Source organism: Callorhinchus milii, unplaced genomic scaffold, assembly GCF_018977255.1.
Source record: "Callorhinchus milii isolate IMCB2004 unplaced genomic scaffold, IMCB_Cmil_1.0 Scaffold20, whole genome shotgun sequence".
NCBI lineage: Eukaryota > Metazoa > Chordata > Chondrichthyes > Chimaeriformes > Callorhinchidae > Callorhinchus > Callorhinchus milii.
Window position 1 is genome coordinate 8,182,064 of NW_024704761.1, and position 15,405 is coordinate 8,197,468.

The 15,405-nt window shown below is 42.3% G+C and overlaps 1 long non-coding RNA gene across 1 annotated transcript in view; it reads right to left on the minus strand.

Annotated features, from left to right (window-relative positions):
• LOC121850495 overlaps nt 1-15,086 on the minus strand; it is a 252,680-nt gene extending 237,594 nt beyond the window's left edge. The window contains exon 1 of the long non-coding RNA XR_006085615.1: nt 14,963-15,086. This is a non-coding gene — a long non-coding RNA (uncharacterized LOC121850495). The remainder of the gene's footprint in view (nt 1-14,962) is intronic.
• Between the last annotated feature and the right edge of the window lie 319 nt (nt 15,087-15,405).

Consider the following 15,405-nt stretch of genomic DNA (forward strand, 5'->3'; position numbering starts at 1 on the left):
ATCCTGAAGCCGGCCCAATCAGTAATTCACCTCTCTACAAGTGCGCTCACGGGCACATTGCAATGCAAATAGACAAGGAATGTGTCAGAGTTCTTATGTATCTCAAGTTGCTGTCGTTGTTATCCCATTTCCTCGTTTCTTGGAATGATGGAAGCTACAAAGACTTAACAGATTTGAGGGGCTGGAAACAGATTCACATTTAGATGCTAAATCACCAGTATAGTGTTCCTAAGCATCAGCAGGCTGACAAGTCACCCATTTTAATACCAGTTTCTCCACCCCTGCTATAGAAAACCTAGAATCCAAGGATTCTTCCATTGACCGTAATGCTTTGGTGATTCTGTCTCCTCATGGTGACCTACTCTGTCTGAATAAGGATTTATTTAAGCCATTTACAGCCACTCTTTTCTCACATGTTGGCATGGCATAATTATAACGCACATAAATCTAGTCTCGTCTCACAAACCTGAACGCTTCTGCCAGTCTTTTTTTTTCCCCTGACACGGTGACATAAGCTTCCCTTTAGCAACTTGGATCCTAAACAGCCACCCACTCACCCACACACACAAAACTAAAGCAATTCCAAATGAGCACGAGCTATTGTATATTTACATAATTTTGCCAACAAAATATACAGTCATTTCACTTTACAGTATATTCTGCAAAGTGCTTTGAGACATCTTGGAGACGTGATAAGGTGCTATATCAAATGCAAGGATTATTATTATTATAGTTAAAGGGACACAAGTGAGGGATGACTTTTATAATTATGCATCAGGATTATTTATGAAACTGAATCATCTTTGATTTTTCATCAGAAACGTAGCTTCTAATGCCTGTTGATGTTGCACACTCCAACAGTCTCAAGGTTATTCCTTGCATTCATTCGCAAACCTTGGCCGAACTTTAGAACACATACCCACTCTGTACGGTGCAGGCATCATTTGCTTTCAGCACAGCCTGAGCCTAGCCGAGTCGGTTGAAGGTCAATGGTTTTGTATAATTTGAATTAAGTTAACTTATGGCCATGAAATTTAAGAGGCGGAACAAAGACACAAATGTCTCACTGTAAATCTGCACCGGCTTCTGAGAGCGTCACCGTCAAAATAAGTAGCATCACTTACTGACCGCATTGGCTTTCCACGCAAACGCTCCCGTTATCAGTAACGGCAAAGTCTGAGTCAATAGGAAAGCAGATCAATAAACATCAATAGTAGGTCTCTCACCCGAACTCAGCAAACTCAGAGTGATATAAACAGTGCACATTGCACAGAACAGAGGAAGCACAGGCGATTCACACGCCAGCTCAGGGACAGGCACAAACAACCAACAGCGAGACCATCACGTCGTGAGTTACAAGTCCCTGTTTGCGAGTGTGGTGAGCTGCCGCAAGAGGTTAAATACATTGGTCATTCTCCTGGCAGTGGTGGGATCCAGGAGAAAAGATCACCTGTGACATTGAAAAGGAGATGAACACTCGAGTGTATCTGGGGGGCTGTGGGGCGGGACACTGGGAGAGACTACCTTCTCTTTTTGTATAGCGCCATGGGATCTTTAACATTGACCTGAACAGGCAGACGAGACCTGGGTTTAACATCTCATCCGAAGGACCACAATGCAGGACTCCCCCAGTGTGCTAACTATCGAGCCAGGCTGACAGCTAAACATAGGTAGTGGTAAATATACTTGCAATGCTGTGCTCATGGCAAGAACTCAGCAGGAGCATTCTGTATTACAACGAAATAGCAATGAAATGAGAAATAACCCTGTGATCTGCTCAGGTACAAACCATAAAGAAATCAATCAATAGGTTCAAAAGATCACTTGCCCAAAGCACAAATTTTCATTTAACAGCCACTGTGTTCCGGGCTCTCCAACCTAATTGGACAAAAAAAAGGCCATAAAATAATGTTCTGGATTGCGCAAGACAATAAGCATTTTAAACTTAAATTTCTTATTCTTTTAAAATGCTGTTATATCAGCGCAGTTGTGGCGTTCAGCATGTTGGTGCAAACTAAATGATGCACCTTGCAGGAAACTGGAAATACTAACTGGCTATCAGCCTGGCTCAGTGGCTCATACTCTTTCCTCTTAGGCAGCAGCTTGTCGGTTCAAAGCCTCACATTGTAACTTTAAGCTCATATAGTCTAGGCTCATACTCCAACGCTGTGCCAGGGGAGCGCTCCATTGTTGTAGGTGCTGTCCTTCGAATGAGACGTTAAACTGAGGTCCTGTATGGCTGTTCAGCTGGGCGTGAAAGCACTATTCGAAAAGCATTTCTCCTGGTGTCCCAACCAACAATCCTCCAAATATAACTGGTCACTCACTTCATGTGGGTCCTTGCTGTGTGCACATTCGCCTACAAAATCCACAGTCTACGCACTTTGTAGAAACTCCTGTGAAGCATTTTGAGACATCCTGACGACGTGACAAGGTGCAATATCAATTGCAGGGATACAGTGTAATACAGAGAAAACTATTGTGCTTTTATGTTGGAAATGTGGCCATTTATAATTTTCAGGGGAACAGTTTCCATAGAACCAGTGACAGCTCCTGGGTGTTTTTTTTTTAAATTCAATACATCTAACAGTAATACACAAAACATTGCAGCCAAATAACACAGCAAACTGGGAAAGAGGTTTAGGAGCCCATGTACTGTTGAAATGGAAACATGTCGGCCCAGTGATAATGGGGGTCTATGAATCAGATGTCACTGTTTAAGCGCTGGGGGGAAGTGAGGTCAAGAATGCCATTTGAACCTTTATGAAACGCTGCAGCTTCGGAACAGCTTTTAAATGAAATACATTAATCCACACGGTGACATTTCTCATAGTAGTTATTCGGCATCATTGAGGTGGAAAAACATTTGCACTTGATCACAAAACCAAATCAAAGAAGGAGGAACTGCAACACAACATTCGTGCAAGGTAAGCACATCAAGCTAAGTGCTGTCGATTCTCAACCCACCTACTCAACATCCCCGACAATTATTGTACTGCGTGACATTAATAGGTACACATACTCATTAATATCTGATTAGTTACTGTACACAGCATTTACACCATTCATTACAATGTGGCCTTCACCTATTTACTCACAAATCCAGTACCTTTTTTACCCTTTAAATACCGAAAGAGGATTTCGGCAACAATAACAAGAAGATTACATTTATGTGAAAGCGCCAACATTTAAAACAAAAGTTACAAAGGTTTGCAGCTTCATTTGAGAATATTGTGACTTTCTCATTTTTCTTCTTCTCAGCTTCAACGAGATCAGAACAAAATGCTTAGACGTTCACAGTTACAACAGGCCGTTTAAACTCCAAGGAGCAAGCAGGGCAGGTCACCTTTCTGTAATGTGCAAGTAACTAGTTTACACTAACAACTCAGATTAATTTGCAGTTCTGTTCACCTTCAGGTTAAAGCAGTTTATTTATAGAGTGGGGCCCACCTCCTGAGTAGGAGGGAAAAACAGTGGCCAAAAAGTACAACTCCACCATCTGGGTTTCCTTCCCCTTCAGATTTCTACCAAAGATCTTTAATCCAGGACACTACCTCAAGTGAAGGGTGCTATATAAATGCAAGTTGTTGTTACTGTTGTTGGATCCGTCAAATGTCACCGTGACAAAAGGTTACACAAAAGCATTGACTGATCAAAGGCAACTTGGCCTTTCATTCTTTGCCCAGCCAATTTAGTCATGAGCTATAGCCACCCACTTAACCTCGTGAGGAGAGCTGCTGTCAAGTTTCTCTTTCTCTGCCCACCCAAAGGTAAATCATTTAAGACCTCTCGGATAACTATGTACATTCTTTGTAAAACTAATTTGCATCTTCCATTATTTATCCTCGATTGATTGCCTTCCTTGGTTGCGTTTCATGTTCCCTACAGCATTTGATTGCTACCTGGCACGTGCTACCCTCATAACCAGATATTCACCTCGTTCTTTTGAGAAGGTTTTAACTGACACATTCATTACTCTTGTCAGCAGCCCTTTCCAAATATACATCTGAAGCTCTGCGGGGAGAATAATCCTTCAAACCTCCAGTCTAGTTTAAGGGGAGTTAATTTTATATCCATGTCCTCTCTAGTTCTCATAGAATCATAGTATCATAGAATTATACAGCACAGAAGGAGGCCATTCAGCCCATCATGTCTGTGCCAGCTCTTTGAAAAGAGCTATCCAATTCATTCGCAGTTCCCCGCTCTCTCCCCATAGCCCCAATAATTATCTCATTATTTCTACAGAGTAGTTCTGTACACATTCCAATTTAAACAATATGTATACACCAGGACCATCCAATCCTCTCAGTATTTTTGAAACCTGGATCATTACAATCTTTGACTGAAAACAAGTTCAATTCCATCGGCTTCTCCTCCGATTTCTATTCTCCTACTCAGGAAGTAGCCCCGCTCTATAAATAGGATGCTTTAAAGTAGAAGGCGAGCAGGACTGCAAATGAATCTAAATCTTTATTGTAAACTGGAGACTTGCACGCAATCCTGTTCCTCTTTTCCGAACCTCCTCGAACACATCAACACCCTTAAAACATGCAAAGTCCCAACCCACAAACAATTGGGTCTTATTTGTATTGTTTCTGAATTCCCATTAACCTTTGGAATTTGATCAGAGAAAAAAGTAGGTAAATGGGACTGAGTGGCTTGCTCTCTCAAAGAGCCAGCACAGGCACAATGGGCTGAACGTCCTTACACTGTGCTGTAAATGTCTACGGTTCTGTGGAAGAGGCAAACCAAAAATTAAATCTTTTTCCAAAATATTTTACTGTCTTTTTTTAGCATGAAATGCAATGCATATTTGGGCAACATTTGCAGTATCCTTTAATTAGCTCCTTGTGCTATTTAACAGAAGGAACGAGTTAAGGAATACCACAAATCAATGCCCTTTCTTTCCAGAAGGGTTACAAGAGCGAAGGTTAATCTTTTTCGTGATTCCTTCACCTCCTAAAAGCACGTTCATTCTTTTTTAAATGTTAGATATTATTTATCTTCTTCAGCTATTTGATATTATTTTATGACATGTTTTCCACGGTTGGATTTTTCACCTTGTATTAATGACATGAATTGATTCCCCACCTGGCAGTTCCAATGGCCACCTTGCAACATTCACGTTATAGCTGAATAAATAGGTTTGATGTATCAGCATAAATAGTGGTGCTATAGCCATCTGAGCGTTCAATGCTCTTTTGATCTCTCATAAACTCACTGGATGTGCGCGTCTTGAAATCGGATTCAACTTTATTTTCCCCCGTGAATCGGGTTCGGTTTGCATATCGTCACCTCAGACAGTCTACTCAGTGGATAAAATCGCTAAAAATAACAAATGGCTCAGTAACAGTTGCCACGTCTCTATGGATTCCGAAATGGTGTGCAAAGCATCCACATCGTGTGTCAGCCTGGCGCAGTGGTAGCGCTCTCTCCTCTGAGTCAGAAGGTTTGTGGGTTCAAGCCGCACTTTGGGACTTGGAATCACATCGTCTAAACTGACACTCCAATGCAATGCTGGGGGAGGGGGTTGCATTGTTGAAGGTGCCGTCCTTCGGATGAGATGTTAAACCGAGGCCCCACCTGCCTGTGCAGGTGGATGTTAGACTTCCATGGGTCTATTCGAAAAGAGAAGGGAGATTCTCCCATGGGGCCAACAAAACCCCCAAATAAAATTGGTCACTCACTCCATGGCTGTTTGTAGGACATTGCTGTGTGCAAATGGCTGCCGTGTTTTGCCTACAAAATATGCAGTCAATCCATTTTACAGTTTACATTTTACATTTTACACCCTGTGAGGCACTTTAAGACGTCTCAACAACGTGATAAGGCGCAGTATCAAATGCAAGGGTTATTTATTCATATTCATATTATTATTGCGTTGTGTGCGGTTTTATTTCGGTCAATGTTATTAATCCGAACAACTGCTTCCTGCTTGTGATAGCTGAAGCAGAGTGGAGATCCAGCGGTGCACAGTTGGGTTACATGCTTTCTTGTGCAGATTTATTTTAAAGGCATAATAATGGCTGTTTAAAAAAGGATGTTAGCTCTCGGGTACCAGAATATAATATTTCGTCACGTAATTCAAGGTGTCGTAGCAGGAAATTCCTGGATGAAGGAAAAGTTTGAAATCAAGACCTTTTTCAGCAATATAATGGAATTCTTTCCTGTTAGAATTACAACTGTACGGCTGCTTGTCAGACATTGCTGCATGTAAACTGGCCGCCACATTTCACCCCCAAAAATACACTGTCAACCCACTTTATAGTGCATCCAATTAAACAACAACAAGATTGCATTTATAGACTGCCTTTCACGTCGGGAGGACGTCCCAAGGCGCTGGACAGTTGGGTCGGGACCCGAGCAGGGGTGAAATGGTCAGGGTGAGGGGAGGGAAGGGAGGGAGCGAGGAGGGGGTAGAGAGTCGAGAGGGGAGGTGAAAGCACGTTGTGAGACGTCCCCTATCATATTGTCGGGATGTTTCGCCCACAAAATATACATTCGATTCACTTCACAGTATATTCTGTGAAATGCTTTGAAACATGTCAACAACGTGAGAAGGCACTATATCAAATGCAAGGATTATTATTAATATTGTTATTAGCAAATGCAAGGATTATTATTCGCCAATACCTGCAAGTTGTGGATCTCTTCATTAATATATCTTCTTCAGTCTGGCCATGGGCAATCTTGTCAATCAGGAAGATGCTTGACAGTTCAGCTGTTTAGCTGTGTGTTGTAATAAGGTATTAAAACTAATTATTTTAATCAGTTAAGTGTGTCGATTCAGATACCGGGTGTGATAAGTGGTAGATTGGACAGACAGAGTGATTTATTCATTGGTTTCACAGGGCAGTATCCTAATAGGTTAATATTTAACCTGAAGTCAGATTCTATATTATTGCTAATATAGGCAGTTTCATTGTGCAGACTGTATGTCAACCGATATAATAGATCATTCAAAGGCCTTGCTTGCTTGGGAGGTTTCTTGGGGAGTTTGTGGTCAATACAAGTCCTATATCGGTTACAAGTAGTCACTAATGTCTTGCAAAGTCAGCTTTCAATTTGAATGAGTTACTCTCAGCAATGATAACACTCTGCCAAAGCTAAAGCACTCTACAAGGGGAACTTAGACCCATAGTCCAAGCAGTCTGTGGCCAAATCCCCAGTTTATTAAGCCTTAGAGACAGAAGGAAGCAGGAGAATTTCCACCTTTGCTAGCCACTAAAATCAGTGAAGTGCCTTAACCTCGGTTTTCAACTGCCATTTTTGGAATGGACTATTTGCAACTCGTATCACTGAGAAGAAAACCTGTGGACACTTAAATAATAATCCGTGCATTTGGCATAGCGCCTTATCACGTCTTTGAGACGTCTTGAAGTGCTTCACAGAATATACTGTAAAGTGAACTGAAACAAATGAGGAGAGAGATAAAGAGAGAGCAGAGTAATGCTCATTTAAAGAAAAAGTGCAAGAAGAGTAGCAATGCGAGAAAGGATAAGAAGATAGATATAATTTCAAAACAGCAAGGAGAAGTGGAGAAAGGAAGACAAAGCTCATCCTCTTTATTCTATCCTCCATAGGTATTCTGATCTTGGCTTTGATTAATAGGGTTTTCCTCTACTATACACCAGCATAATTATAGTCATTAACATCTAAATATTCCCAGTCAACATTCATCCTCTGTTACTGCACAGAATTCCCATGGATAATCCCATTGTAAAAGGCAAAATGCTTTTTTTCTTCCTTTGTTCTTTCATAACAATAACCTTGATACTGTATTGAACACTATTCCAAACATTAACTATTGTGTAGGTTTACACCATTTTTTGTGGCTGAAGAAATGGGTTTTGTTGTCCTATGGGTATACAAGAATATTGGAGGAATTTTTATAATTAATCCTCAACCTCGTTAGTAATGGTGTGAGGGGTGGTGTGGTGGAGCAGAGGGATAGGTAAATTTAGTTTCATAATTCTGCTGTTTTCTTCTGTAGAGAGCAGTTTTGCAGAGACAGCCGAGAGATTCTGAGGCGTACTGATCATGAAATATGACTTGGCTGTCGAGGAATTTCAGATGGCTTCTATTATCACAGATCACAAAATGCACATTTCGCCCACAAAATACACAGTCAATCAATCCACTTTACAATATATTCTGTGAAGCGCTTTGAGACATCTCAACGATGTGATAAGGCACTATATCAAATGCAAGGATTATTATTGTCACAAGAAAGGTTTAGATCAAAGCCTTTTTATCTCATCCGACCAAAAAAAACCACCCTATTGTCATCCAACTGATTCTTAAATGAGTCTGGTGTCTGGGCTCAACTATCATTCCCACTCATCCATTCCAGCTGTTGATTTTCTCCGATGTAAATACTCCGCACTGTTTATGATGCCGTTGTATGGAGACAGAAGGTTAAAATTGTAGCAATCCTAAATGCACCGGTTTCCTAATTGCCTGCAGGTGCTAAGGAGCTCTGTTACCACTTGGAAATGAGTTGAAATGAAAGGAATGCATTTCACATAAGACATTAACTGCAGTGAGAGAGGAGATGTTACCCCATTGACTTGAGTTGTAGACGCCTCGAAGTCCCAGCGGTGGAACCTTATTGCGCTAACCCATCGGATCGCCCACTTACTGCAGTGCAAATATCTTTAATAAATGTATTGGCTGCAAATTTGTAACAAAATATGAATTTTCAGCACAAGTATAAATGAAACAGGAGCAGCCCCAGGCAGAAGTCAAAAAAGATTGTGTTGTTGCCTGCAATCATATAATATGCACAGTCAAATCCCCTTAAGCTTTGTTACCTGCAAGTTCTGAGGAGCTGTTTTGCTCAGTTGAAGCCCAAGAACTGAGTGGAATCAGCCCGTTCCCTTTCCGCTCCTCCCCAGTACTAATTGGAATGGAACTCTTCTCATCGCTTTTCACTGCTTCCAACACTGAAACACTCCGTATAAAATAGCTCACAGTCAAAGCTTTCTTCTTCTGACAACTATTTATGTCGGAACAGTCTGAAAGGTTTAGTTCACTCACCTCTCTCTGAGAATGAAAACTGCAAAGGACAATCCGTACATTGGAGATTAGCAGCTGAATTTTAGGCAGTATGTGAATTCTGTTTAAAGGCATTATATTATAGGTTTGCTGCGATTAATAATAATAATCTTTGCATTATTTTATATAGCAACCTATCACATTTTCGAGAAGTCTCAAAGCGCTTCACAGAATAAAGTGAATTGACGGTATATTTTGTGGGCAAAACGCGGCAGCCAATTACACACAGCAGTGCCCCACAAACAGTTGTGGATTGAGTGACCAAATTATTATTATTTATTTTTTTGAAGGGATTATTACCCCTGTAATAGCGATCCACCAATATACTAAAAGCTGGGTTCCTATTTACTGTTAGGTAAACAGAGGCGTTTGGAGTAAAGAAACTTGCCCAACGTTTTGCTCTGCCCAGGAATCGAACTCAGGCCTCTCGCTTGAGAGGCAAGTACTTTAACCACTAAGCTACAGGACTCCACAATTACAGGATTAAGCAGGATCTTAAGTACAACAATACTTCACTAAATATTTAATAAAGCCTTTAATGTCCAATAAGAAAATAATGTGTTGGATTCGTACAATTCTCTCCCGGTTCTGCTGTATTCCCCCCTTATTGTTCCCTATTCCTGCTCAAACCTTCCATCTGTGTGAAATCCCATTCCACTTTGGTATGGTGGAATTGTAAACGGATAAGGAAGCCTCTCAAGATTAAAGATCTAACATGTGTCAAAGGATCAAGTGGAATCTTGTTGCTCAGCAGTTAGAGCACTCGCCTCGCAAGCGATAGACCTGGGTTCGATTCCCAGGAGGCCAAAATGTTAGGCAACTTTCCTTACTCCACACGCCTCTGTTTACCTAGCATTAAGTAGGAACCCGGTTGTTAGTCAATTGGTGGATCACTTTTGTGGGGGTAATAATTCCTTCAGAAAAAAATAATAATAGACTGATCACTTCAATCACTTTGTGGGACACTGCTGTGTGCAATTGACTGCTGGATTATTATTATTAATAATATTATTATCATATCATTATTATATTATCAAAGGACTGATGTGTCATGAGCGTGTGGTCAAGCACTCACAAAAGGAGATCAGCAAGGTCCTATATATTTGATCTCTAATCCGTGTTGGATCTCCTGATATCGGATGAGGGTGCTTAGTGTCTACAAGTGGAAAACACACCAAAATCTAATATATATTTGTATAATATTTTTGTAATCCTTGAAAAATATGAAGATAAAAATGTCTGAACCCATTTTGCAGATAGGCCGACGGATGGTAGATGGATAAATACAACAGTGATCAATATCAGAACTGGAAAAGCTCACAAAAAATGGGATTTCCTTTCGAAAAAAGAAGGAAAATGGATTTTGGTGTTGTTATTGATCATTCATTCACTGACCAAGTTTCTGGTCAATGTGAATTTTTTGTTAACAAATGTCATCAAATAAGAGTTTGCAGCTTTAGGGCATTTGACTAAAAGTAGAATAATTCTACTCTTGTATGCATCACTGGTGTGGCTACATTTGGAATATTGTGTGCAGTGATGGGAACCTGAGCCTCAAACAGAGGATGAAACATTGGAGAGGGTTCAGAGCAGAGCAGAGGCACCAGTATGACTTGGAATTCATTCCGGTTAGACAACATACTGAGATTTGCCTCTTTACGTAGATGGGAAGCATAGGTGATGTAAAATGTAAATAGGCTATTTGGTTTAGATGATGAAAGCAGAACAGAAGGGCATTAAATCAAAACAAAAAAACAACTTAAGTCAGACTGGAGACAAAAAAAAATTCCTTCCAGAGTCCTGGACATGTAAGTGAACTCCCAACAAAAACACGGCATTGTTGATTAACTCTGTTTACAAAAAGAAACTAGTTCAGTACAGTGTGAAGATTAGAAAATAGGATTAGTGGATGTGGGGATGAGGTCTTTATACATTCCACGCTTTCTATATTCTTTACATAGTTATTTGCTGATCTGAAATCATGCACGTGTAGATGTAAGGTGAAGAGAAGACTGAGCTCAGTTATGATTAGCTGATAAGATTAAACTGACCACTGACTATACTGTCCAAACGCACTTGGGAAGAATGGCCACTCGGATTAAACTATTGCCGGGACCAACTCCTCTGCAAGATCAGCGCAGGTCACTGACTTCAGCAGAGCAATAGTGAAAGATGAAAATCAGAGGGAAAATTGAAGCAGGCTGATTCGATCCACAGGACTGTAGCGTGTGCCGATTGCCAAAGCCCGCAAAGCTTTTGTTCTACACTTAATGAGATCTCCCATTATAAGCTTGGAACAAAAGGTTTGCTAGTATTAGAGCACAGAGGTTTAGAGCCCATCCTATCCTTTCCTTCACACTTACATGCATCAATGCGTACTTCTTCCACGCCAGTTTCACACTTGGCTGTGCAGTCTTGTGGATTACTGTATATCCCCATTCAAAGTCAGTTTTATAATGAGAACCTGTGGGAATTTTCAGTGGGTCATTGTTGACTCCCCGCGTTCACAGTGGAGCCACGTCGAGAGCCACTGCAATTCAGTTCAGATCAGATCAAGATGATGCAAAGAAAATGCAATCTTCTAATCTTCACATATTCGGACTGGGCTGATTCACGTCCCGTGACAGACGGCACTAAATTTCTGGCTTGTTTCGTGTGCTGAGGTGGTGATCTCTTCACTGTTCACCCCACCCACAAAATGTACAGTCAATTCACTTCACAGTATATTCTGTGAAGCACTTTGAGATGTCTCGAAGACGTGATAAGGTGCTATATCAAATGCAAGGATTATTATTATTATTATTATTATCTGCGGTGAGCGATATGCGATGAGCATTTAGACCGGTCTTATCTCAAAACTCCTGCCTTGATTCCCGAGTCAAAGGGTGGGGAGCTCTTGCTCTAAATTATAGCCTGAGCAAATGATCCCGAACCATTTAGAAACCCAGCATTTACTGGGAAGCAGCTGCAAATTCGCAACAAATGCAAATTTTGCATCTGTAGTGCAAATGGAATTTCAGTGATCTCGCTCTCCCTACCTCTATCCCCATTTTAATTCCTCTCTCCCCTTTTCTCTGCTTGTTATTATCCTCTCTTTGCCCGCACCCCCTTTCCTCCGCTCTAATGTCTCTCACCCTTACATTACGCATCCTAACAAGCTCTGCTGCTGGCTGTTTAGCAGCACTGCTTGAAACAAGGCATTTCTATCTGTTATCAGCTCCTGATTCCTGCCTCTCATCATTACAACCAGAAACTGTTCAAAACCATGATAATTGGTACAGAATTCTGCAGCTCCACCAGCTACAGATGCATGTTAAACAGCTTTTCAGTTACACTGTCGTCTCTGTCAGTGCCTGCTGGGGCTCAGCAGCTGAAAAAAAGGATTCCTACACAAAATTCTTAAGATATCAGTATCTCCATGGGCCAATTCAGCCCACGCACCAATCCCACATCAAACAGCTTGTGGATAATTCAGTCTTTGCGATGGCTAGCTGGAAATTTTTAACCTAAGCTGCTTTTTTTTGTCTTTTGTTTTCTCTCTACCTCCGCTGGCTAGAATTTACAATTCCCTGCTGGCGTTTGGCTGGCGAAGATTGTATGTTTTTCTCTTTAACATCTCTTACACTCTGGTTGCAATAAACACGGGTAGGTTTACGGCCCAGGTCGCCATCACTCGACTTTGCAAAGGATTCGAACTGAAAGAAAGACAACAATTGTTTCTCCAGACATACGCTGATTCCTTTCTCCCCACCACCCCCACCACCCGTCTCTCTCTCTCTCTTTCTCTCCTCCTCTGTTTCTCTGAAGGTTTCTCTCTCTCTCCCCTTTCTCTCTCTCTTCTCCCCACCCCCACCCTCCCTTTCTCACTCTCTCTCTTACCCACTTTTTCGCTCTGCTCTCCTTTCTTGCTCTCATCCCCTTAATGCTGCAGGAACAATGTTGTGGCAATCACTCAACTCTACACGTACAGTTTGAATAGCTTCTTAATTTGGAACAAAATACGTGCAATAATATACACATCAACAGCTTTAAACAGGCAATGACCATGGTGATAGCATTAAGCAATAACATAAAGAGTTCCTCGAGATAGAACACTCTGCTTAACCACATTCAAATCTCCCTGCACACCAATGTGATAATGATTGACTTGTGTCTGGAATTGACTTTTAGGTCCCAATTAGCTTCTGATACATTTAGTACTTATTTCATCAGATGTTGTAGTTTCAGTCTGGTTATAAAAACTTTCTTGTCTAACCCAGACTATGGCATGTGGCAGGGTTTCCACAATCAAGATTGTCGCAGCCTGAGGGAATACAAATTAGACATTATACTTTATACTTACGTGGTGGTGCCTTTCAGATTGGGAGACCATCTCAAAGCACTTTCATATAAGACTTGACAGTCAGATTTCAAACTTTAGCTAAGTGCGGGGACTGTGTTGGTAATTTTCTCTATGTTAGATGTACGAAAGCTGCCGTAATGCGCGCCAGGCAAATACATTTAGCTTTATTTCAACAGTATCAGAAAATGTGTAGATATTAGTAATGAAACTTAGCACCCAGCATGGGCGAACACAAACAGCTTTAGTCCTGTCACCTTATGTTAAGTGATGCAGCTAATACACAATGCACAACAAAGGCTAACAGCAACACATAATTCACTACTAAATTAATAAAAGCATTATAATCCTCATGTTTTTTTGTCAGAATACCACTTTCACAGCTAAACTATCGCCTCTTAAATCAAATCTTCGCAAGCACACACATACACACACACACACACACACACACACCAAAAGAAACGAAGCAGAACACTTCAGAGTACTGGACCAATACTCAGGCTAATGTGTAACTTTACCCTTGCATTGCATGAACTATTTTTGGAGTCTGCATGTGTCTGTCTGTGTGTCTGTCTGTCTGTCTGTCTTCTCTGGCACGAACTTTAGTGAATTTACACAGCATTCTCCTGTGCAGTTCAGAGAAGAGAGAGAGAGAGGGAGAGAGAGAGAGAGGGGGATGTGGTGTGTGTGTACAGGTGAACCCAAAAGATTAAAAGCCATCAATGTTTCCCCTCTTGCCCTGATGCAGTTGAAGAGCATTTGACCTCAACTTGACTGTCTCATCATCCTTCCCTTAGCCCTCTCGGCTGCTTGTGTCGGCTCTCAGTGCTGGACCAGGAAGGCAGATTGAGATCAGTGTGTCCCCCTCTTGACACACAGAAGCTGTGCAAACCATCCCTAACAGTCCGAGAAAAGAAAGGAAAGGCAGAGAGACAGGGTCCAACCTACACAGTCACTCACATCGTTGCATTCGTTCTGCCTCTGTGTCCTTCTTCGTCCACTTCTCCATTCCATCAGTAAAAGTCTGATATTCCCATCGCCGTATCTCTTCTGTCTCCCCAATGACCCCTTAGGGGGGGAGGTCCCCCCCTTATGCCCAAATCCTACCGTGTTTCCAGAATGTTTACAACAGTGTTTGCCACAAACCCCGAGAGTGGGACACAACAGGAAAAAAAGGATCATTTACGAGAAGGAACGAGTGTTATAGGTTTCAGAGGCTCGAACAGAATGGGAAACGATGGGAAGACCTGAAGGATTGTGTGTGTGTGTGTGTGTGTGTGTGTCTGTGTTGGAAAAGCATTCTTCTCCTCCTCTGATTCATTTTCTTACAACATCCACCTCTCAACAGAGTCTGTGTCTCTCTCTCTCTCTCTCTGTGGTCCTTCTGCCTCTCTCCATCCCCTCTCCCTCTCCATCCCCTCTCCATCCCCTCTCTCCCTCTCCATCCCTCCCTCTCTCTCTCTCTCCAAAATACCTGTGTCCCTCTGCCAATGCACCTCTTTCCCCAAATGCAACCCCCCCCCCCCCCCCACCAAAAAAAAAAAGGCAGCGAAGTGCTGTACTCACAGGGAACTGTGCAGATCAGATCAGAGCGGAGTGGCCAACATCCCGAGGGCGGAGAGAGACGATCGGAGTTGCCTTCAGCAGCGGTCGGTCAGCACAGGAGCATCTCCCCCCTCCGCGACCATCGCCAGTCACTGACAGCTCCGACTGCTGCTCTCGCCCACCGCGCAGACTGACAGGTGCTGTGCTGTCTGTCTGTCTGTCTGTCTGTCTGTCTGTCTGTCTGTCTGTCTGTCTGTCTGGTGACTGCCCCCCCCCCCTCCACCCCCCCAATCGACTTGACCCCCTTCCTTCCCAGGCGATGAGTTTGCTGCTGCGAGAGGACGCAAAGAGTGACTCAAAGTGGGCTTCTGCTTTTTTTTTGGGGGGGGGGGGGGGGTGTGTGGGGGGGTGTGGGGGGGTGTGGGGGTGGGATGGGGGGGGGTCTCCGTCTCGAACTGCTCTCG